Raw genomic sequence first — 24,283 nt, 5'->3', positions numbered from 1 at the left:
GACCAACTCAGGGACGTCGAGGACACACAGTCTGCTGCTGGTGAACAGTCACTCTGGATTGAAAAAGTGCTTGAGGCCATTAAAAACAAAAATGAAGACCAAAAAGTGTGGTCATGTCCCAATAATGTTGCGCACTCTTAGGCATCCCTGAACCAATAGCAATGGAATGGATGGAGACTTACTTTGAGACCATTGAAGCAGGGTCTAGACTTACCATATAATACATTAGCTATTTATGTCCTACATCTGAAGCATGAGAGTCTTAAATGGCCCTGCCAGCCAAATGTGTAGGAGTTTGCTAAATTGCTCATACTGTCTTAAAACATTCACTGAAATTGGTAGGCCTTATGCCTCCCTAATAAGATTATAGACATCTCTACTGCCAAGGACATGAATCCCAGCCACAGTCTTTTTGGTAAACAAGGTCACCAAGCCCCCACTGCCCGCCACTGCCCTCAATGTGCACATCTTTCCTGCACATCATGATGATGTAGCAAAAACAAGAAACATCCGTTAGAGGGACAAGATGGGGTATGAATCGGGTGGGGGCTAGCTGGAACATAGCATTTCCTCACATTTGATGTTTTTCTGCTAGCCTTAGAAATTAAGACAGCAACCTGACCAAATAAATGACCTACATCATTTTGTAATCTTCTGCTTTCTTATAAATTTCAGAGAAGTGGCGTAAATTGTTTTTGAGAAATGTTTACATTTTTTTATGATTTACGATCAAACATCTGTTTTAATCACGACTTGTGGTCAGCAATTCCTCATTAAAATAATATAAATGAGCTGCCCGCTGTCCATTCGACGGACCACCTCGCACAGTGAACCCTTGGGTCACAAAGCGTGTGTGCTCCTACTTAACCGTCATATCTAGCATTTTTTGCTGAGGTTGTAATGCTTACTCTATTTTGAAATTTATTTTCACTCCCTCTCTCTCTCTTTCCTTTGCATTGCCTTGATTTTAAAACTTACTAGATTGCATGTTTTTGCTCTTCATCTAAAATGAGTCTCCAACACTTGTTACTTACTTGATTGCCCAGAATTACTTCTGACTAAAGATGCATCTCTTTGACATTTATTGTTTAAATTGTTTTTTTAAAACAATGGTGCCACTCTTGACTCACTTCCTACATTTCACACGTGTGTCTTATTATTTTAGAAAGCACATTTGTGTGGTGACATCTGGGGTAGAAATTACCCTCCAACACCATGCTGCAATCCCTGTTTGGAGAGGATCTCTCCTCCATGCTCACTGTTGAGAGGGCGCACAGGTTCTTTGGCATGCGTCCGCCCCCTGGAGCATTAGCGTGCCAAATAGTGGGTTGTCTCTTGAATTATAGGGACAGTGACAAAGTGCTGCGCCTTACCATAGAGTGCCGGCCCCACCAGTACCAAGGGAATACCATCTCCTTCTTCATTGACTTTAAGCTGACCATACTGGCTGCCCGGCATAAGTTCCTAACTGTGAAATGCTCATTGCAAAAAGATTGCGCCACTTATTCCTTGCTCTACCCAGCCAATTTGCAAGTCCAACACTGCAGGAAGACGTGCCATTTCACGGACTCCAAGGCTGCCACCAGATTTATCTCCAGCATGGACTTCCCTACCACCAAACCTGCCCCTTCATCTGGCAGGGACCGCCTTAGTAACAATGACTAATCTTCTGGGACCATCCGTGCTGCTCTCTTTTTTTACATAGATTTATATAGCACTAACTTGACCCGAAGGTATCAAACAGAGCGCTTTACAAGAGCACCAGTTGCGTTACATGAGGACACATTCATTTTTGTTAGGCACGGGAGAATAAGTGATTTGCCCGGAATCACAGGATGTTGTGCTTCCTTGCCGTGACTCGAATCCGGTTCCCCAGTTTTGAGGTTGACCGCCCTAGCCGTTAGGCCAACTCCTCTCTTCTGTTGGAAGTGTGAGTCAGAGTGTACTCTTGCATGTAAGTGGTGAAGGGCCCACCTAGCGGATATTCCCTTCTGGCTGACCTCAGCCTGACTGATTCGCTATGACTGTTTTGTCCGGTGGGCTGTGGTGGCAACTGTCTCTCTATCCCAGGATGCTCTATCACCTACTTGTCCTGGTCACTCAGTCATTATATGGTGGGGTTCTACGTTGGCATCTCTTGTCGCCCCTTTGGGGATGTTTCCCTACACTGTCTAAGTGTGGGGCTCTGCTTTTTTCCATGCTGGGAGGGATGTGGGAATTTGGCTCTATTGGGGGGGTGAAGTGGGTGGAGGACCTTAGTTGGCACTACTGTGCTATGTTTAATGCTCTGCTTCATTTTTTCTTCTTATCACCGCTCAGCAATACACTGCCACACTTGTTCACTGTACGATAAGCCACCTGCGCAATTATATGATTCCATTGGTCTTGATGCATCTGATTACCGGGAATACCGGGGCATGATGATCGTTGCAAGTCACAGCATATACTAGCATATCTGTTGCAACACCATATTGATATCTGCCTATTACAGGAGATACATTTGACTCAATCGACCCTGGTGCGCTTGCACCTGCTGGACTGCCGAGTCACATGTATCCTACTACTCCAATTATGCATGCGGGGTGGCTAGACTTATTCTTAGGGGCATACCTAGGCAAATTATTCAAGTACTATGTGATTCACAGGCCAAGTACATCATTCTGGTTGGCACACTGCTGGGGCATCCCCTGATATTAGTATCGATGTACGGCCAACAGGGCGATGACCTTGCTTTCTATGTTGAGGTATGGCATTTGGCCCGCACAATGAGCACCGGGGCTGTGTTGTGGAGAGGAGATTTCAATGTAGTTTTACATGCAAGTGAGGATAGATCTAGCAAATCCAGAGGCCCACATCCTGGAACTGCAGCCCAGTAATCAACTCTTATGGCAGAGAATTACCTTATTGATATCTGGCCTACCAAACACATTTCTAGCACTGAGGGCATATTTATAGTGCCAACGAACAGTACATGGCTTTGAATTGACTAGCGGCTGGTCACTAAAGACATAGTCATTTGGACGGCTGAGGTCACACACCTCCCCTGGACACAATCAGATCATGCCCCGTCCTGTTGGAGTTTGCCCCTCTGGAGCTTTTCTCGCTAGCCTTCACTTGGAGGCTTCCCCCTAACACCCTTTAGGATCAGATCTTCAGGGTGGAAATCTGGATGAGCATAGTAGAATACATAGAGCAGAATAAGTAGTCCATAGAGTCCCCATCCACGCTTTTGGGAGGCAATTAAGGTAGTGATAAGGGGAGCATTCATTGCTAAGCAGGCAGAGGGTCTTAAGGTGCTGAGAAGAGAGCCTGCGCGCTTAGAATAGGACATTAGGGCTTTGGTGATCCAATTGTTTACCACTAACAATGCTACTATTCTTGTGGCCATCCGGTGTAAGCTCCTAGAAAATGGTTTAGCGGTGGCTCGCGAAATGCAATATCTTGGAAGGGAGGCCTGCACTCAGCGATATGGGGAAGGCAATACTGCAAGTAAGACTCTGGTTGGCCTGCTGCACAAACCTTGGGCTAGCGGCCACATTGTAGAGTTAGTGGATGATCAACAAACTGTCCACGTGGGGGTCGAAGCTATTCAGCATGTAATGACCAATTTTTATTCTACTTTAAACACCACATCCTCACTGCCAGACATGTCCACTCTGACTTTCTATCTGGACAGCTGCTGTGGCTGGAGGATGAGCATTGCCAGAACCTCAATGAACCTTTTACTGTGGAGGAGGTAAACCAGACCATTGGTGGTATGCCGGAGATAAGGCACTGAGCTTGGATGGCCTCACCACAGCTTTCTAGAAAGAATATGCTCCTCTCCTTGCCCCATCTCTTATGTATGAAGACTCCCTGCCGTACAGCGATTTTCCACCTTCTCTTAGGACGTCACTTGTTGTTACCATCCTGAAGCCTGAGAAAGATGCACAGTGCTTCGCCTCATACTGACTTTTTTCGATGAACAACCTTGATTATAAAATACAGGCAAAGCTAGCTGCCTCCTGACTTCTTCCCTTATTACTGACTATTGCTCATCCAGACCAATCCGGCTTTTTACCTGGCCATTCAACGGCGCACAATTTGGGAACTTTTTTTGCCCTAGTCCACTCGCACAGTCCTCACCTTGGTGTGGCGGTGGTGCTATTAGACGCCACTAAGGCATTCAATTCACTTGAGTGACCTTATCTTTTCCACCTTCCTGCTATTCCCGCCATTGTTGGTACCCTTTCGCATCTAATAAAATTGCACAGCCCGTGGCTCGACTGCGGCTTAACGGGGCACTCAGTCCTTCCTTTGAGGTCACGCGGGGGATGAGGCAGGGCTGTCACTATTGCACCTCTTTTTTGTAGTCACGATAGAGCCTTTAGCTGCTCGATTGCTGCAGCATCATGCGCACTGTGGACTTGCATTCACCCCTGGGCGGATATTGGTCTCAATGTATGCAGACGACATCATCTTGTATGACTGGGACCCTCAATCTAACCTAGATCCACTCATACAGGAGATAATACATTTCAGAGGCTTTGCTGGCATTTCTTACAGCTGCCTGAGCTCTATAATATTCCCGCTCACAGATGCTACGCAGGCCGTTGAGTCAGAGTTTCCCTTGATGTGGCTGGTTGACCCGATTAAATACCTGGGGCTTCGGCTCAGTCCAATGATGGATAACCTTTGGCATGAAATCTGGGGCTGGTTGATGACCTGGCTGGAGGGCTGAGTGTCTACATGGATTAGGATGCTGCTGTTCCTTATTGGGAGGATCGCATTCGCCAAAATGATGATACTACCCAAATTTCAATTCTTTTTTATCAATCTCCCACTTCCACTGATGGTTCATTTTCGTCGACGCCTCAACTCTCTCCTTGTAACTTTAGTCTGGCCTAGAAGGCAGCCTTGGGGGGCATGGGAGGTGCTAACACATTGAGGAGGGTGTGGTCTGTGCCCCAGTCATGGATTTTTACTTCTCTTGTGCCCATCCATCAGCTGGGGGCAGACCTGTGCGCCATACATTGCACATTCCCAGAGGCCCCTCCGACCCTCCGCACATTGGAGGTGCTTCTTACCATCTCATCATCATGCCAGCTCATCCCTCGCCTCTACACTGTGATGCAGGAAGCTGTGCCACTCAGTATGTCTCTTGCGCGAGATGCCTGTGCAGCTGATTTGGCTTCCCCTGTCAGTGAGGATCAATTGCATTATTGTTGCTCCCAGCGCTGGGCCCTATCCCCAAATTATAGCTAGGTCTTATTCATTTTAAATAATTGCATTGGCTGTACCGTACACCAGTGCAGCTACGTGGGATGGGTTTACTCAAAGAGTCGCATTGTTGGCATTGCGCCTATTGCTACCTTCTTGCAATTGGCATGGGAGTGCTCTAGAGTTGTGTGCTTCTGTACCAAAGTTTTTGGTACCATTACGTTGTTCACGAACTATGAGCTTGAATGGACCCCATTGATTGCAGTGCTTGGTTATGTCAAGGATGCCCCCACTAAAGCATGCAAACGTATTGCTATACGGTTGTTGTTGGCTAAGCTTTGGGTGGCCATCTATTGGGGTCGGTGTCTTAAGCCCCAGGTGGCCCACTGGTTACAGGATGCGGTATATTGCCACCTATTGGGAGGCTGATGCTGATACGTTCTCTCTAAGGACATCTGGGCTCCGCTAGTGGCGTACCAGCTGGCACAACAGGACTCGGAGGGAAATGCTGAACATGTTGCCTCTCAGGAATATGCTGACTGATATTTTTGGTTATCATTGTCTAGGAGTTGGTGGAAGGGAACGCCCATGATTCTGGAATGATCACAGCTCGCATACTGCAGTGTCGCCACTTGGATGGCCTGATGTCGGGCTTTTTTCTTGTATTGTTGTGAACAGTGCTGATTTGTGTGGCTGTTTGGTAAACGCCTGAGTGGAATGTTATTTTTTCTTTGGTTGTTTTATGTCTGGAACTTTCTTTTGGTTTGTAATTCCTGCCAATGCCAATAAACAATGCCGTAAAGAAAGTAGGCTGTAGTTTGCTTTCTGTAAGGATCCCCCAAGGGTAACAGGGCTTTAAGGTTTGCGTGTCATTTAAGGGGTGAAACACTTGTTGGCTTTACTCCAACTTACCTATCTGGAGTGACTATATATTGAAGGACTTATATTTGGAGCATGGATGTAAGTGTGACCATTGGAAAAAAATAAAAAGAATAACGAAACAAAGAAAACATCTTTACTTTATTCCTCGCAGTATTTATTTGGATTGCTTTATTTTGGAATAAACAGAAATATATTAATAATAAACTGGGAATGAGGCATTCCATACAATTCTATAATCACAAGATTTATTTTTCTTAAAATAAATGGCTAAGACATTATTTAACTGCTGTTCCAGCCCTCTCTGTGAGAGAGCAAGACTTCAACGACATTCCAGACAGCAGAGCTGACCGACTCTGAGTAGAGCCAGTAGAGGCCATCTGGAGATGTGTCCCATGGCATCTTTTCCAGTAGGTACATAATGTGACCTTGTCTTGCAGACCGACCTACAAACTGAACAAACATAAATGAAGTACAGTTATAAAAGTGTATGTTGATCGAAATACTGATGATTATTATGGGGATACATGTGATCCTGAAAGGTTAGGGTGGTAAGGATTCTTAAAAAATGCACTGCATATATATTTATTTTTCATCTTAATGGTATATTTATTGCATGTTCCCCTTATTGCATTTCTTATATTAATCGATATGTTATAGTAGCTCTATTTACAGCTCAAACAACAATTTTGTTATTGGATGTTACCCTACCCCCCTCCCTCTTTTTAGTTTTATAGGAATATGACTATTTTATTATCTATTGAAATGAATATGAGAATATGGTGATGTACGTATTGCATTAGATATTATAGCTTAATAATACTCTTTTTGTATGTCTATTTCTATTGTTCATTAAGAAATTCCAATAGAATATTTTGAACACAAAAAAAATGCACTGCATATAACGTGTTGCTGATTTTCATAATATCTACATTCTTTGCTTACACTTTCACTATAGTTTTACTGATTTTTACAATTATTTTATTTCATCTATTCCTCTCTAAAATAGGCTTACAATAAAGGGCCTGATTTAGATCTTGGAGGAAAGGTCAATCTGTCACAATGGTGACGGATATCACATCTGCTGAAATATTAATCCCAGCGGATATAATATAGCCTTATAGCCCGTCGTAGCGGGCTATACCGGCTATTAAAGGCCTGCTCCCGCGTTAAAGGCCCGAGCCGAAGGCGAGGGACTTTAACAAGGGACCGGGACTTTAATAGCTTGTATAGCCCTGCTATGAAGGGCTATAATGCTATTAGAACATTCTGCCACTAGAGGACAGAATGTTTTAAGAAATTAAACAAAAGCCTCTCTAAGCTCGAGGGGATTTAAATCCCCTCGAGCTCTGAGAAGCCTTTGTAAAACATTGGAATGTTGCTCTGCGGGCCTTTACTGGCACGTAGAAGCAGGGAGCGCTCCATTGTCTACAATGGAGCTCCCAACATTCCAATGTTCTAATGAGATTTATATTTCATGGACGGGATTTCCCTCACCGTTGTGATGGAGTAAACCATCTGCCAAGATCTAAATCAGGCACAATGTCTTAAAAGTAGGTGTTGAGTTCCTGTGCAAGCATACACTTCTCGTGAAAGGTTGCCAGAGCTCACAATAACAATACATAAACATGCCTGATTGTTTCTGGCAATGTTATGTGTGTGATGCACACTATCTCCAGGTAGTTTGTGGCAGGTTTGTGGGACATACTTTTTCCATTACTTCAGCTCCAGGTTGGTCCATACCCACGCTTTCCAACGGGCCTTGAATTATCTACTGTGTTGTGTTGGCATAATCTTTGTATAAATGTAACATGGTACACAACATGGGGCTGGTTATCTGAGTATCCTCAGGGGGATACACAGAAGTACTTGCCAATTATTATTTATGCAGAAATGGCCACAAATGCCCATTGCATTAGTGGTTTTCTACCCTATTTCAGATCGGAACATCCTGATTGAGGGTTTGTTATGTACTTAACTTGCAAAAGGATTTCCCCATAATTTGATTGTTCTTTCAATCGCGCTCCTAATCTGGTGTTGAAATTGCAGAAAGGTCTGTCCGGATAAGGGAAGATTTTGAGGGTCTATTATTTAATCATTTAATAGCACAAGGGTTTTCTGCTACTGGGGCTGAACTCATTCTAGCAGTCTCAGGGAGTTCAGCTTATCATTTTGAAATATTTTACTCATTGGTAGTTTTTATTCCAGCTGAGTCTGCTATTGTACACTTCGGCAAATATAATCTAATCAACTCCTGCAAAACAAGTACTGTATAAAAGGAAGACAATTCATATAGGTTATCCAGGATATTTATCATGGTTCTATGGTGAATTACCACACTTAGTGGAGTCATAATGGCTTCAATGAGTATTCCAGGGTGGTAGCAGGATACACCCCATAGACAGACACACAAAATGTGAATGCAAATCAATTACAAGAAAAGTTGGGAGAATTGGTGATTGTAAGCAATTTGGTTATTTGTTGAAGGGGAGAGAACCTATTTCAAAGAACAATCACAATCTTTGTCAGGGTGAATCACAAAAGTCACTAAATAAACCTGTGTTCAACCCTCTGGTGGCATGGCACAACAGCAGTCAGGCTTAACTTAGAGGCAATGTGTAAAGTATTTTGTAGCACTCAAACAGTAATAAAATGCAAACACAACACAAGAAGAACCTCAAACCAATTTTTTAAAAACGGACAATATTATAATAAATAAAATGACACCAAACTGATAAAAATCCAATCAATAGAGTTCTGAGTTATTAAAATTTAAGGTAAAAATAGTGCCAAACGTGGGTATCTGGTGATGCTGGACCTGGAAAAAGTCACAAGTTCAGGCTGACTGCGATGGAGTTAGGGCCAAATATAGGATCAGATTCGGCCAACTGGGAGTTGTACCTTCTATCCTCAGTGCAGGGACTGCTATGCAAGGCTCACCTTGAGTCGCATTGGGTCCATTGATTCACTGATCAGGAGCTGTGCGGTTCTGTAATGCAAGTTTCTGTGTCATTCTGAGTCAAACATGCTTAGGCCGCTGCTCACAGACTGTGAAGTGCTACAATGCGAGGCCTTTGAGTTCTCCTGTGTCTTCTGCATTGGATCTGATAAAGCTGCCAATCAGGAGCTGCAATGTTCTGCGATGAAAGGCCCTGTGTTAGTGTGTGCTGTGTTGTGTTCATTTCCGTTGAAACGTTCCATTGAGCAGGGAGGAGTACACTCTGAGTCCAGTCGAGCATCCAGGACTTTGAGGGCAGTACTCGGGCAGTCAGAACTCACCCCCACAGAGACCATCAGAAAAATCCAGACCCGATCCAGTTGGGTCTGGTCAGCTGGAAAGCAGAAGAGGCCACTGGAAGTTTGTCATGTCCCTGTAGCTCGAACAGGAGGTGAGTCAACTGATCCTTGGAGTCAGTTCTGGGGTCCAGGGATCAAGACAAGCAGGTCCAGTTGCAGGTCCAGTCTTCCTTCTTCAAACAGCAGGGCAGTCCTTCTAATAAATCTTCTCAAGTAAAAGAGTGTTCCAATGTTGGGTTCTGGGGTCACCACTTTTATGACCAGTGCCAGCCTGTTGGTGGGGAACACCACCTTTTTCTAACCCTAAACTGGTTCTTTCCTTCCCCAAGGTCTGGCTCCAGCTGGGTATCACCTGCAGGCTACCCTTTTAAGCTCAAGAAGTGGCTAGTTACACCCCCCTCAGGCCATCCTGTTCAAGAGAGGAACACACTTCCCCAAACCCAAGTCTTTTGTCCACTGTCTGGAAGGAATACACATCATGCTACAGGAGAGCAATTTACAGTCATGTCACCTTGGAAACTTGCAGACAGGCACACTTTTTTAAAGTGAATTTTTCAAAATAATAAGTAAAAAGCTGACATTACTAGTAAAGAGGATTTAAAATAACAATTCAAGCGGGTGGAAAAACAATTATTCTGCTGCTCGCCAATCGTAAGTTATAGTTTGTAGATTTACATAGCATAGCTTATCACCTGAGGGTATCAAGGCAATGTCCATGGGCATGGGGAGAGTGATTTGCCCAGAATCACAGGGTGTTGCACTTTGGGGATTTTTCACTGCCAGGAAAATACAACATAAGTACACACGTCCTACTTTTAAATACTGTGCACCCTGCCCTACCATGTCCTACTCTTTAAATACCATGCATCGTGCCCTATGAGCCTTCAGGGCCTAACTTAGGGGTGATTTATAGGTAACAAAAAAGGAGTATTCGGCCTAACAAAGGGTTTATTTTGACAAGTAAAATGGCAGTTTCAAATCTGCACACACAGGCTGCAATGGCAGGCCTGAGAAATATTTTGCAGTACTACTTTAGTGGATGGCACAAAGAGTGCTACAACCCCCTGGTAGCATTTTATTTAGATGCCCTGGATACATGAGGGGGCCATCTAGTAAACACGTACAAGTAAATCACAGGTACCAATCAGATGCATGACATTTTGACATATTTGGAAGGGAGAGCACAAGCATTTTACCACTGGTTTGCAGGAGTGAAGTGTGCAGAGGAATAAAGCCATTAAAAATGAGTTCAGCAAAAGGAAAGGATAATGAAAGCAAAAATCTAGGGGAATAGTAATACCACACAAAAGATGGTCATTTCCAACAGGGACTGTATGTAGCCAACTTACACAGAAACAGATGACAGGTGCTATTGTTTGGGGTCAAGTAGTCGTACTCAGACCGCCAACAGGGACATTAAGGGGTCTATGAGCATGGCGGTCGGAAAATCACCCGACCGCCATGGAAGCAGAAATCAACCGCCCGTCGGTACCGGGGAAAAACCGGCAGCCAAATTAGGAATGACCGCCCAAAAACACCAACCGTGGCGGAACAAGGCAAAGAAAAAACGCCCGTAGCGGGCGGAGATGGCCAAAACCTGTCCATGGCGGTCGGTTTCACAGCGTAACAAAATCAAACCAAAGTCAGGACAGCGGAGACACCGCACGGAAAATTAGGATATCCCCGATGGTCCCGCGGTACGTTTCCGCTGTTTCCGACCGCCGCGGTAACAAACAGTGAAGAATGGGAGAGCCGGCGGAAGAGCAGCAGCATAGCCACCGCTGCGAACGCTCCGTGACAAATATGGCGGTCGACAGAAAAAACTCACAACAAGGCCACAGGTAGGTAGCCAGTAACCAGGGTCGTACTGTTTGTGGGTGGGAGTCATGCACTACTAATCCCACCATGCACCCATGTCCCCCATCCCATCAAGATGGAGAACTCCCCCCGAAGCAGTCGGAAGCCATTGTATCTCCCCAAACAAACCAACAGGTAGGCAGCCATCTTCCCAGGGAGGGGTGTCTGTGGGTGGGAAGACTGCACTACAACTCCCACCAGGTAGCCCTGTCCTACCCCTGAGCAGGATGGCGCAACATTCCCACCCAGAAGCATGTGGCAGCCATTGCATTGTTCACCTTCATCTAACAGGTAGGTAGCCATCCTGCCATGGAGTGTGTTTGGTGGTGGGAGGCCTGCACTAAAACTCCCACCCTGCTCCTTTGTACCATAGCTCAGCAGGATGGAACACTCCCCCCCAGAAGCATGTGGCAGCCATAGCATTGCTCTCTTCAAACTAACAGTTAGGCAGCCATCTTCACAGGGAGCGTGTTTGTGGGTGGGAAGACTGAACTACAACTCCCACCAGGCCCCCTTGTCCCACAGCTCAGCAGGATGGAACACTCCCCCCACGCAGAAGCGTGTGGCAGCCATAGCATTGCTCCCTTCAAACTGACAGGTAGGTAGCCATCTTCACAGGGATGGTGTTTGTGGGTGGGAAGACTGCACCACAACTCCCACCAGGTAGCCCTGTCCCATCCCTGAGCAGGATGAAGCACCACCCCCACCCAGAAGCATGTGGCAGCCATTGCATTGTTTACTTTCACCTAACAGGTAGGTAGCCATCGTGCCATGGAGGGTGTTTGGGGGTGGGAGGCCTGCACTACAACTCCCACCATGTCCCCTTGTACCATAGCTCAGCAGGATGGAACACTCACCCCCCCAGAAGCATGGGCAGCCATAGCATTCCTCTCTTCAAACTAAAAGTTAGGCAGCCATCTTCAGAGGGAGCATGTTTGTGGGTGGGAAGACTGCACTACAACTCCCACCAGGCCCCCTTGTCCCACAGCTCAGCAGGATGGAACACTCCCCCCACCCAGAAGCATGTGGCAGCCATAGCATTGCTCCCTTCAAACTGACAGGTAGGTACCTGTTGTTGTTGTAGTACTTTATTCGACATAGACAAAATGTCATAAAAGTTCAGCACAATGTGTATAAAAACCAGTTTAAAAACAACCATACTACAACAAGCGACTTCAGTTCATACAAAGTTAAAAAGGATAAAAAATGTCATATATGCACATATTATATTCACATATCCTCTATCATTAATAATGTAAACAGAATAGGTTGCAAATTCAAGGAGGTGGATGGTATACTTATAAATGGTGCACCTTGAGCAGCCTGCGTCTTAACCTCCAGGCCCAACCCAGGTATTTGGCGGTCCCACAGATTACACTTGGGACAGATGTTTCATATGTCAAAATGCGCAGTGCCACCCTTGCAGACCTTATACCCAGATTTTTGCAGACAGGTTTAAGCCACCTTAATCTGGGTTGCCTGTACGCCTGGCAGGCAAACATAAAGTGGCCAATAGACTCTGTGGGCGAGGCACAACCGGGGCAACCTGTTCGGTACGTGATTGCCTTGCTCCAACTAGATTGAAAATCATAAAGAGGGAGAGTACCATACCGCAGTTTAAGATATAGTGATCTGTCATGAGGCGATTCAATAAAATCCAAAAAGGGCTCCAGATTGGGAGCCGGTTTCATGTCCAAAAAACGCACAGTGAGGACACCCTCCTGACTTCTTAAATTTTCGGCCATAACCCAATCCCAATAAAAAAAATTTAGCATTAGTTTGGGGGGTGGGACCTGGGTCACCCAGGCTTCTTCCAAACCAATCTTCTGCAGTTGTTTTTTCAAATTCATTACCCAGGGGATCTTATGATCTTCTCCCAGATTTAATAACTCATCCAGGGCTGAGGCATAGTGGTGGAGTTCGGGGGACCTTCTGATCCTCGACCAGAATAAAATGGGACGCAGCCTGGCCACGTTGCTGATGTTTTGTCTGCCAAAGTCGCTACAGAGTGGAACTAGTGGGGTGGACAGGGGAAGCGAGACTAAGTCTCTGAAGAACTTGTTCTCAGATCTAAGTAACTCTGTCAAGTTTTCAAAACCCCACAGTTGCCTTCCCCTCGTAAACCTTAACGGCCGCCGCTATTGGCCTACTGTGTGAGAGCCTCTGATGTTTCGATATTGCCCCTGCAGCTCTTTTGTGGGCAAGGAGCATTTTAGAAAGATGGGGAGCCCATTTGAGCTTGTTATTGACCCTCACTCCAAGGTAATCGAAAGCGTCCACTAGCTCAAGTGTGATGCCGTTGAGGTTGATGTTATTCCTGAAGTTTTTTGAGGGAGAGAGCGCCATCAGCTTGGTTTTTGATGTGTTTATTTTCAGCCCCCTGATGTCACAAAACTGGGAAAAACGGGACAAAAGTGTTTGTAAGCCCATAGGGCTTTTCGAAATCAAGAGAGTGTCATCAGCAAAGAGCAGGGTAGATATTTTTTCCCCGCACAGGGTTGGGGCATCGACCCTGTCGCCTCTCAAATAGTCTGCCACACCATTTATATAGAGAGAGAACAGGGTCGGGGCCATGACACAACCCTGTCGCACTCCTTTCTCAACTGAAATCCTCTCTGTAAGTTGTCCCTGCGGTCCCCACCTGACTTTGGCAAAGTTGCCTACGTGGAGGCGTTTGAGGAGGTCCAGGGTTAGGGGAGGGATACCCAGGTCGTATAGTACCTGCCACAGCTGTGATTGTGGGACCAGGTCAAAGGCTGTTTTTAAATCAATAAATGCCAAGTAAAGGCTGCCTTTTTCGATGACCACAGATTTCCAATAGATGGTACAAAATCTGAAGACCTGGTCAATAGTGCCTACTCCCTCCCTGAAGCCCGCCTGCAGGTGACTCAAAATACCCTCCTCATCTATCCAGGCCTTAATCCTGGTTAGGAGGACTCTGCCAACCACTTGTTGAATTACATCGATTAAGCTAATCGGTCTGTAGTTGGCAGGGTCCCCTCTATCCCCTTTCTTGTATATGGCCACCACCTCCGCCCCCTTCCAGGAGTCCGGAATTGGACAGCCTAGGGCTAAATTTTTAAGGAACCGAAGAATGAATTCTGCCCAGAGGTCTTTTTCGTGGAGTAGTAGGTCACCTGGAAGTCCGTCAGGGCCAGCTGCTTTCCCAGGGGCAATCATATTTATTGCAGAGAGGACCTCAATTAGAGCAAAATCGGGCTCCGGCTCAGAAGGTTCCGGATACTCCGATTCAGGCACCTGCTCCCCGTGGCCCACTCTTTCCCTAGATGAATAAAGGTTTGAAAAATGTGAATACCATTGGGACCCCGTTATATGGTTCGGGATTGGATCAGCCCCACCCCTCATACTAGTGTTTACGACGTTCCAAAAAGGGGATGAATCTTTTAGCAGGGCTGCGGCCTTTAAGTCTTGCCAATGGGATTCATCCCACATACGCTTTGCCGTCCTTATAGTGTTGTAGTACATTTTCCGGGCATTAGTAATGGCTAATTGGTCCTTGGATTTAATGGCTTGAGATAGAGACTGTCTCATAACCCTGCAGTCTTGTGAAAACCAGGGGTTTTCTGTTTTTGGGGGGTGCCGCTTTAGATCCCCCTTCTCCTGTATCACAAAGAAATTCCCAACCCTTGCTATCGTTTGTTGGTAGACTTCTAGGAAGTCATTGGTGGGGAGGGTCTTCGAGTGGCAACTAGTGAGTAAGTCCATTGCTGCAATGCCATCTTCGACTGAGCTTCTGATTTTACCCAGGTCCATCTCACGCTTTGCCACCCTGGGCCACTTGAGACGTCTATTACAATTTGTGAGGGCGACCTCTCTAGCCCCGGGCCTCTGTTCAATCGGATGCTCGATAAAAGTAGTGGCCAGGCCCCTCCTGAGTTGCAAAAACAGGGGGTTGTGATCGCTCTCGGGCCTATCGACCACTACCATATCAATCAGGTCTGGCCAGATCTCTATACTCAGTAAGATATAATCAATACGTGAGGGGGCACCGGTTCTCGTAAATGTTGGGGCACCCAGGCCATCTGAATGGGTTCGGCCATTTGTGGCCCTCAAGTTAAACTCCAAGGTGAGAGCGTTGATTTGTACTGCTCTTTTAGACCAATTCTTCAATGGTGGGAGAGTTATTTGGGGTATACCCTGTTTAGAGTCAGTATCACCAATACCCAGAATGTCATCGCTGCTCAGGGGCTCAAAAGTGCAGTTTAGGTCCCCGGCGACTATGACACCCGCCTTAGGGGAGATTGCAGAGAGTTCAGACTCAAGAGCTGAGACAGTTGGACTTACTTGTCCGCCGGGAGTACCCCTAGCATAAATGTTAAATATTTCAAGGGGAAGTTGATGGACTGACCCTTTAATAGAAATTAGCAAGAGGTCATGAGATGTAGTTGGATGCCACTTAACTGTCCAGTTCAGACTAATATTGATCCAAATTGAAAGACCCCCAGAGGGTCGACCTCGTGTGGACCTAATCGCTGGAACGGAAAAGATAGAAAACCCTGATCTATGCAGGGGGACAAAACTCCAGGTTTCCTGAAAGAGGATAACATCGAACTTGTCAATGAAATCACTCCAAACAGGGTCTGTGAGGTTCCTCCTTAGACCTGCAGTGTTCCATGATAGCAACTTAATAGCACCCATGGAAGGTGGCGTGGAGGGGGTCGCTATAGCTACAGGCATACTGTCTTGGGAGCTCACATCGGTTGCCAAGCTATCGGCAGCTTTACCCCGAACATTTGAGGGCGGGTAAAGAGATGGAATGCTATTCGAGGATGGGCCCATAACAAAGTGGGGAGAGAGTGTATATAGGGGAGGACCTGTAGTTGCATTGGGTAGTCAATCGACTTGTCTTAGGCCAGAGTCCTCTCCCTCCCTCTGGGAATTCCAAACAGGAAACTTACGAATCTGGATAGAAGAATGAGCTGGTGGTGAAGTCCTATACTCAAGCAGGAGTAGGTTTTCAGCTAAGACAGGATCCCTGAAAGTGATCTCTATACAATCAGTGCCAGCATCCGCCCATGAAAGCCTCCTTACCCTTGTAATATCCTCTCTCATGATAGATCTACATCCTCTTACGTATCTCAACCAGTGTATAACTTTGTTATGCAGGGATTCACTGCTTTCAGGGTCATAGCGTGATTTCAATTTTGGAGCATGAGTCATGAAAACAGAGAAGCCCCTGCACACAGGATAAGGGATTGACAAAGGAACTAGAGAATGAGATGCAGAGTTGTCTCGACTAGATATAGGAGGGCTGAGAGTGCATTTAGAAAGAGGAACTACAGTGGTTAAGCTTGATGGTACAGGGCTTCTCAGCAGATCTAGGTGTAACTTAGGCTGGTCATTTTCTCTGGAAATGTTCCCCTTATTATGAGGGCCCATGTTTACATTACCAACATTAGTTTTTAGGGGAATTGTCTTTGATGAGTCAGACTTCTTCGTAGGCAAGACTGTCCCAGGAGCAGATGGAGAGGCCAGGGAGGTGGAGGGAGGGGCCTTGTGCCTAGTAAGACTCTCCACTCTCTTGCTTAGTTCGGCCACCAGCTCCTCTAGTCTCACAACTCTGCCATACAGCGCTGAGAAATTGTCGACATCAGACCTGGTAGAAGTCAAAGAATCCGCTATAGGCGCGGCGGCCGCCGCGTTTCAGACCTTCGTGGCCGCAGCGTGGAGGGAGGGTGAGTGAGGACTACATCACCCAGACTCCCCGGGCCCACACCGGACACAGCGTCACCTGTCTAGCGCCCGGAGGTTTCCTGAAAGAGGATAACATCGAACTTGTCAATGAAATCACTCCAAACAGGGTCTGTGAGGTTCCTCCTTAGACCTGCAGTGTTCCATGATAGCAACTTAATAGCACCCATGGAAGGTGGCGTGGAGGGGGTCCCTATAGCTACAGGCATACTGACTTGGGAGCTCACATCGGTTGCCAAGCTATCGGCAGCTTTACCCCGAACATTTGAGGGCGGGTAAAGAGATGGAATGCTATTCGAGGATGGGCCCATAACAAAGTGGGGAGAGAGTGTATATAGGGGAGGACCTGTAGTTGCATTGGGTAGTCAATCGACTTGTCTTAGGCCAGAGTCCTCTCCCTCCCTCTGGGAATTCCAAACAGGAAACTTACGAATCTGGATAGAAGAATGAGCTGGTGGTGAAGTCCTATACTCAAGCAGGAGTAGGTTTTCAGCTAAGACAGGATCCCTGAAAGTGATCTCTATACAATCAGTGCCAGCATCCGCCCGTGAAAGCCTCCTTACCCTTGTAATATCCTCTCTCATGATAGATCTACATCCTCTTACGTATCTCAACCAGTGTATAACTTTGTTATGCAGGGATTCACTGCTTTCAGGGTCATAGCGTGATTTCAATTTTGGAGCATGAGTCATGAAAACAGAGAAGCCCCTGCACACAGGATAAGGGATTGACAAAGGAACTAGAGAATGAGATGCAGAGTTGTCTCGACTAGATATAGGAGGGCTGAGAGTGCATTTAGAAAGAGGAACTACAGTGGTTAAGCTTGATGGTACAGGGCTTCTCAGCAGATCTAGGTGTAACTTAGGCTGGTCATTTTCTCTGGAAATGTTCCCCTTATTATGAGGGCCCATGTTTACATTACCAACATTAGTTTTTAGGGGAATTGTCTTTGATGAGTCAGACTTCTTCGTAGGCAAGACTGTCCCAGGAGCAGATGGAGAGGCCAGGGAGGTGGAGGGAGGGGCCTTGTGCCTAGTAAGACTCTCCACTCTCTTGCTTAGTTCGGCCACCAGCTCCTCTAGTCTCACAACTCTGCCATACAGCGCTGAGAAATTGTCGACATCAGACCTGGTAGAAGTCAAAGAATCCGCTATAGGCGCGGCGGCCGCCGCGTTTCAGACCTTCGTGGCCGCAGCGTGGAGGGAGGGTGAGTGAGGACTACATCACCCAGACTCCCCGGGCCCACACCGGACACAGCGTCACCTGTCTAGCGCCCGGAGGTTTCCTGAAAGAGGATAACATCGAACTTGTCAATGAAATCACTCCAAACAGGGTCTGTGAGGTTCCTCCTTAGACCTGCAGTGTTCCATGATAGCAACTTAATAGCACCCATGGAAGGTGGCGTGGAGGGGGTCCCTATAGCTACAGGCATACTGACTTGGCAGCTCACATCGGTTGCCAAGCTATCGGCAGCTTTACCCCGAACATTTGAGGGCGGGTAAAGAGATGGAATGCTATTCGAGGATGGGCCCATAACAAAGTGGGGAGAGAGTGTATATAGGGGAGGACCTGTAGTTGCATTGGGTAGTCAATCGACTTGTCTTAGGCCAGAGTCCTCTCCCTCCCTCTGGGAATTCCAAACAGGAAACTTACGAATCTGGATAGAAGAATGAGCTGGTGGTGAAGTCCTATACTCAAGCAGGAGTAGGTTTTCAGCTAAGACAGGATCCCTGAAAGTGATCTCTATACAATCAGTGCCAGCATCCGCCCGTGAAAGCCTCGTTACCCTTGTAATATCCTCTCCGATGATAGATCTACATCCTCTTACGTATCTCAACCAGTGTATAACTTTGTTATGCAGGGATTTACTGCTTTCAGGGTCATAGCGTGATTTCAATTTTGGAGCATGAGTCATGAAAACAGAGAAGCCCCTGCACACAGGATAAGGGATTGACAAAGGAACTAGAGAATGAGATGCAGAGTTGTCTCGACTAGATATAGGAGGGCTGAGAGTGCATCTAGAAAGAGGAACTACAGTGGTTAAGCTTGATGGTACAGGGCTTCTCAGCAGATCTAGGTGTAACTTAGGCTGGTCATTTTCTCTGGAAATGTTCCCCTTATTATGAGGGCCCATGTTTACATTACCAACATTAGTTTTTAGGGGAATTGTCTTTGATGAGTCAGACTTCTTCGTAGGCAAAACTGTCCCAGGAGCAGATGGAGAGGCCAGGGAGGTGGGGGGAGGGGCCTTGTGCCTAGTAAGACTCTCCACTCTCTTGCTTAGTTCGGCCACCAGCTCCTCTAGTCTCACAACTCTGCCATACAGCGCTGAGAAATTGTCGACATCAGACCTGGTAGAAGTCAAAGAATCCGCTATAGGTGCGGCGGCCTGGCTAGAAGGATAAGACAGGTCAGGGTCGAGGGAGGCGAACCTGTTGGTGCATAATAGGGCTTGTAGAGCAGTGTCCGAGTTTACTGGAACTACTTCTAAAGTATTCGTGGTAGTAGTAGCCGTGGGTTGTGAAGAGGTGTGTTGCAAGACAGAGGTGGAGATATCGGAGGCGGGGTCAGACCTTTGTTGTTTTGTCGAGCGGTGAGTATGAAACATAGTTGGTATTGTGCCATTTATCTTAGGGGCGACTTTAGCTGTCTGGTTCCCCGCTTGCTCATCAAGCAGCGTATCCTCACAGTCACGCACTATCTCCTCTATTCTGGTCAGGACACAGTTCATGGCGGCATGAGTGTTCTTCTTGGACTTTTTCACCTTTTTACCAGTACTCGTCTGCCCTCCCTCAACGGCTTTCCTTTTGCCCATAACTTTATCCCAACAGCGATGATACAGCACAAGCTGTATGGCAACAACCAAGTGAATAGCAGAAAGCAATATCACAATCCACTGCAGCAAGCCAGATAAAACCCAGGTTACCAGAAAGGCGATTTGGTGTAGCACAGTACCTTATCGTTGACGTGTAATGATGATGGCAGTATGTCCACGAAAGGGGAGTGGCCCAGCCCGGCCTCCTCCGTCCTCGGACGGCCTCAGACGGCCCGCCCTTTGCCCGGGCTTAGCCCGGCACTGCCCGCGCGCGATCCCGTGACGCTGGGAGTGATGTCGTATTTAATGCGCCTCCGGGCGCTAGACAGGTGACGCTGTGTCCGGTGTGGGCCCGGGGAGTCTGGGTGATGTAGTCCTCACTCACCCTCCCTCCACGCTGCGACCACGAAGGTCTGAAACGCGGCGGCGGGAGGGGGGGAGGGACAGTGCAGCAGCTACGAGGTGACGAGGAACAAGGTCAGCCAGGTATGACCAGGGGCAGCCAAGGGCGACAGCAGGAGAAACACGTAGGTAGCCATCTTCACAGGGATGGTGTTTGTGGTTGGGAAGACTGCACCACAACTCCCACCAGGTAGCCCTGTCCCACCCCTGAGCAGGATGAAGCACCACCCCCACCCAGAAGCATGTGGCAGTCATTGCATTGTTCACTTTCATCTAACAGGTAGGTAGCCATCTTGCCATGGAGGGTGTTTGGGGTGGGAGACCTGCACAACAATTCCCACCATGCTCCCTTGTACCACATCTCAGCAGGATGGAACACTTCCCCCCAAAAGCATGTGGCAGCCATAGCATTGCTCTCTTCAAACTAACAGGCAGCCATCTTCACAGGAAGGGTGTTTGTGGGTGGGAAGACTGCACTACAACTCCCACCAGGCCGCCTTGTCCCACAGCTCAGCAGGATGGAACACTCCCCCCACCCAGAAGCATGTGGCAGCCATAGCATTGCTCCCTTCAAACTGACAGGTAGGCAGCCATCTTCCCAGGGAGGGGTGTCTGTGGGTGGGAAGACTGCACTACAACTCCCACCAGGTAGCCCTGTCCTACCCCTGAGCAGGATGGCGCAACATCCCCACCCAGAACCATGTGGCAACCATTGCATTGTTCACCTTCATCTAACAGGTAGGTAGCCATCTTGCCATGGAGGGTATTTGGGGGTGGTAGGCCTGCACTACAACTCCCACCATGTCCCCTTGTACCACAGCTCAGCAGGATGGAACACTCTCCCCACCCAGAAGCATGTGGCAGCCATAGCATTGCTCTCATCAAACTGACAGGTAGGCAGCCACCTTGCCATTGAGGGTGTTTGTGGGTGGGAGGCCTGTACTACTACTCCCACCATGCCCCCTTGTCATCAAGATGGAGCACTTCATCTCACCCAGATGCATGTGACAGCCATACATTCACTACAAACAAGGTAGGCATGTAGACATATTATGCTTTCTTGTCCCACCCTTGAGCAGGATGTAAGCCTCCACCACACACACACACACACAGATGTGTCACAAAACAAAGCTAAATGTGAAAACATAACAGGTAAGAAGCCAGTATGTGCACACAGCCAGTCTTCTCAAAAAGCATGGTGCCATATGACAACACCAGCACTCTCATTGCCCAAACATACACACAGATCCTATTGCCACTCACAGTGTGCAGACAGCTAAGCAAATAAAACTGTCACAGCAACCAAAGTGTGACACACCAATGCACATGTAGAAGAAAGTCTGTACACAATCATGCACAGCACTTAATGACATGTGAAAGTGCCATGGGGCCAGAGCAATAAGGACGATATGAAAACAAAGAAAGCATGGTTTGTGGTACGAATCAAGATATGCACATGCCAAGACAAAGGTATGCATGAGCTGACAATGGCCAGTTCATGCCCAGATGTAACGTCTGCCAGGGCAGAGTAATCAACAAAGAGTCCTCACAGGAAATCTTTGTTTCGCTAGCCCCTAGATGGCAACATGTCCCTGTGATCACAAATTATGCACGTGGCGCAGGGTATGTATTGACACCTCCCACCATGGACAAGTAATGCATGTAGCACAGCATCATGTCAGGAGGCACAGTAGTGCACATAGAAAACAATGTGATGATTAGTCAACGGTGTGGTGTATAAACAGTGAATGATACACAGCCAACACAAAGCTTGCGGGGTGCTCTGCAATGACCATTTCCTATCTGACCCACAGGTGACCAAGAACTCACTGTAGAGGACAACACCAGCAACCTGCAGAGCCAGTCTCCCCCCCAGAACATGACCTCTCGGATGTTGACTCCCCGGATTCATTGGACGAGGAGCTCGAAGCTGGCCCATCTGGTGTACCAGGGAGCAACAGGTCCCAGGACCCCATCGTCCCCCGACACATCTGCTGCAATACCAACGTCTCAGCAGACCCCTGCTGTTACAGCCTATGCGTCCTCCTCCACCACCATCACCACCACCAACATCACCACCACCAGTGCTGCCTGCAAAACTCCCCCTGTACCAGAGGATGACCACTCCACCACAACAACTGAGAACAACTGAGAATGGTACACATAAGATGGGCTCAAAGGCAGATTCACCCACTACCTCGACTCCTCGACTACCTCGACTCCCATTCCAAGCCCAGTGAAGCAGGGAAAGGAGGGCACTGTAAAGGGACCACCTGGGAAACAGGGGATAGAGGGGCAAAGGCGAGGCCAGGCGAAGGATCCAGCATGTCCCCAGAGGGAGGGCCAGCGTCTGCATCTGATGCAGCTTTAGTGGTGAGTGTGCCTGTTGTGTCCACACCACTTCCCATTGATCCCAAGTCAGGCAAGCCATTTAACATCCCCAAGAAGTGGAAAAGCACCCCTCCACAATCTTCCACCCACACTGTGTCTCACGTCAGCATGACTCCATCTCCACGTGCCACCACACCACCTGGTTCAAGCAGCCCTCCGGCTTCCCAAGTCACTGATAATTTTACCTCAGCTGGGCCTCTCTCTCCCGATCAAGTGCTCCAACTGTCCCTGACACACAGCCAGCTCCCATTCCGACTGACAGCCATGTCTAAGTGGTAGTCACCCTCACACACCTGTCTCTCCCACAGAGGTGCCTGTACTGCCCATTGTTACCCCCTGATTGTGTTGCTGACCATGGCAGGGTACAGTCGCACACATTCCCTGTGCAGCTTCTCATGGACTCACTCTGCACTTTGTCCTGCCCACTGGCCTTGTCGTTCACTGCTGTGTGCCCCTTGCCTGTGCAGCTTCTCATGGTCTCACTCTGCACTTTGTCCTGCCCACTGGCCTTGTCGTTCACTGCTGTGTGCCCCTTACCTGTGCAGCTTCTCATGGACATACTCTGCACCTTGGACTGGCCACTGGTCTTGCTGTTTTCCCCTTGCCTGTGCAGCTTCTCATGGACATACTCTGCACCTTGGACTGGTCACTGGCCTTGCTGTTTTCCCCTTGCCTGTGCTGCTTCTCGTGGACATACTGTGCATGTTGTGCCTTGCTCTTCTCTAGTCTTGGTGCCTATCTGTGCAATATGTGAATAAAGACAGTTGCTCCTGTTGTCAGTTTTGTCAGTGTCCTTACTAAATAAAGTTTTTTCTGTGTGTATATGGTTTACTGTGCCACATGCTCTGTGTGCCACTTCAACACTGCCAATGGCTTGTCTCACTTATTCTATTTTTTACAGGGGTGACAGGGACTTCAGTTCTTCCTGACTCTGATACTTGTGGGTGCAATGATGTTGTTTTTAGATGAAATACCATTATCATTTTATTATTTGTTCATGTTGGCTATATTGTACACATGTCAGGTTTGGGGGCACTGCCAGCACATAGTGGGATTCTATCCACAGGATTGCAGGCAGGCTGGCCAGGGCCATCAGTATGTGTGTTCTTGCTTTCATGTGTGCCCAGCAGTGTAGGTGTATGCTCATATTCTGATGGTCAGTCATCCTAGTCACATGGGTTAGTTTCAATGTGTGCACTTGCTGCAGATCAGGGCATACAAATTCTCCCTACTTCCACGGATAGAGTAATTTCACAGACACACGCACACGCACTCATCACACACTTGGGCCCATTTCACTAACATACGCTCGATTACTCTATCAGCACTGAACCTGGAGAGAGAAAACTCCTAAACACCCTGTATCTACAGTAAGGTCAATGTGATCAGTTTGTTACCGTCCTGAGTCATGATTTAAACAACAATAATCACATTAGAGTACTCAATAATCGACAAGAAATAATCACCAACACAGTAATTCATAAATGATAATTTATCTAAAAATTAATTCAAATGAAAGTCAATCATTAGCAAAATCATTATTCTCATAGTTACCTAGTCTAGCTAAATGTCATAAATGGGACAGGACAGGTCTCTCAGTAAAGTCTCCCGAGTCGCCGTCCTCACAGCATCGATCCTCACCAACGCAGGTTTGGGAAGAAGTGGCCTTAGACCCTCCCTAGTCTAACAATATTTATAACATAAATTGCAAAATAAAGCAACATAAAAATT

The 24,283-nt window shown here is 47.3% G+C and overlaps 1 long non-coding RNA gene across 1 annotated transcript in view; it reads left to right on the top strand.

Annotated features, from left to right (window-relative positions):
* Positions 1-23,331, top strand: part of LOC146821427 (uncharacterized) — a 344,983-nt gene extending 321,652 nt beyond the window's left edge. The window contains exon 3 of the long non-coding RNA XR_014963169.1: positions 21,976-23,331. This is a non-coding gene — a long non-coding RNA (uncharacterized LOC146821427). The remainder of the gene's footprint in view (positions 1-21,975) is intronic.
* The last annotated feature ends 952 nt before the right edge of the window (positions 23,332-24,283 follow it).

Source organism: Triturus cristatus, chromosome 6, assembly GCF_964204655.1.
Source record: "Triturus cristatus chromosome 6, aTriCri1.1, whole genome shotgun sequence".
Taxonomy (NCBI): domain Eukaryota; kingdom Metazoa; phylum Chordata; class Amphibia; order Caudata; family Salamandridae; genus Triturus; species Triturus cristatus.
The sequence above is the reverse complement of the archived record's forward strand: the minus strand, read 5'-3'. Positions and strand labels throughout refer to the sequence as shown.